Source organism: Pygoscelis adeliae, unplaced genomic scaffold (genome assembly GCF_000699105.1).
Source record: "Pygoscelis adeliae isolate BGI_AS28 unplaced genomic scaffold, ASM69910v1 Scaffold140, whole genome shotgun sequence".
Lineage (NCBI taxonomy): Eukaryota > Metazoa > Chordata > Aves > Sphenisciformes > Spheniscidae > Pygoscelis > Pygoscelis adeliae.
This window is the reverse complement of record NW_008824044.1, coordinates 1,025,161-1,025,737: the sequence shown is the minus strand read 5'-3', so window position 1 is coordinate 1,025,737 and position 577 is coordinate 1,025,161. Positions and strand designations below refer to the sequence as shown.

Genomic DNA, 577 nt, shown 5'->3' with positions numbered 1-577 from the left:
ATTACATGCCAGATTCAGAATTCCCAAAAATACAGACAGAGCTCTTGTACCATCTGGTTTTTGCCCCTCTGCTGAGGTATCATCCTTTACGCAAATTCATGTCAGCAAAGATGTTAAGACAAATGCTGAAAAATATGAGGTAATTTTTCAGAAACACTAATCCTTAAAAAAATTAGTAATAAGCATAAAATTTAAGTTAAGAGGTAGGTTGGATTTGAGCTCTCCATATAAATATAAAAACCCTAGTATGGCAATATTCATCAGGTGCACTATTGTGAAATTCCACTGGTTCGATGTTAGGCCATATCACGTTGTGAGCTGTATATTTCCTCATATAAGTAAATTTTCTGAAGAATAATTGCAGGGGAAGAAAATAACAGTGTGATAGAATGACATTTTTAGTAAAATAACCTTTAACTAAGTTCACACCAAAAGGTTAGCTGTGTTTGTATCTTAGATATATTTTAAATTACAAAAATAAATTCCAGGTTTTCCTACCAATCACTCATGATTTCAGGAAACTTGCTATTGACTGAAAACTATTATCTCTAGGGCTTATCACCAGATGTGTAAGTGT

At 32.9% G+C, this 577-nt stretch overlaps 1 protein-coding gene across 1 annotated transcript in view; it reads right to left on the bottom strand.

The window, feature by feature from the left end:
* Window positions 1-429: 429 nt before the first annotated feature.
* The window catches only part of SOCS6 (suppressor of cytokine signaling 6), a 23,089-nt gene continuing 22,941 nt past the window's right edge, over window positions 430-577 (bottom strand). The window contains exon 3 of the mRNA XM_009333487.1: window positions 430-440. The gene's annotated coding sequence lies outside the window, so the exon portion shown is untranslated. The remainder of the gene's footprint in view (window positions 441-577) is intronic.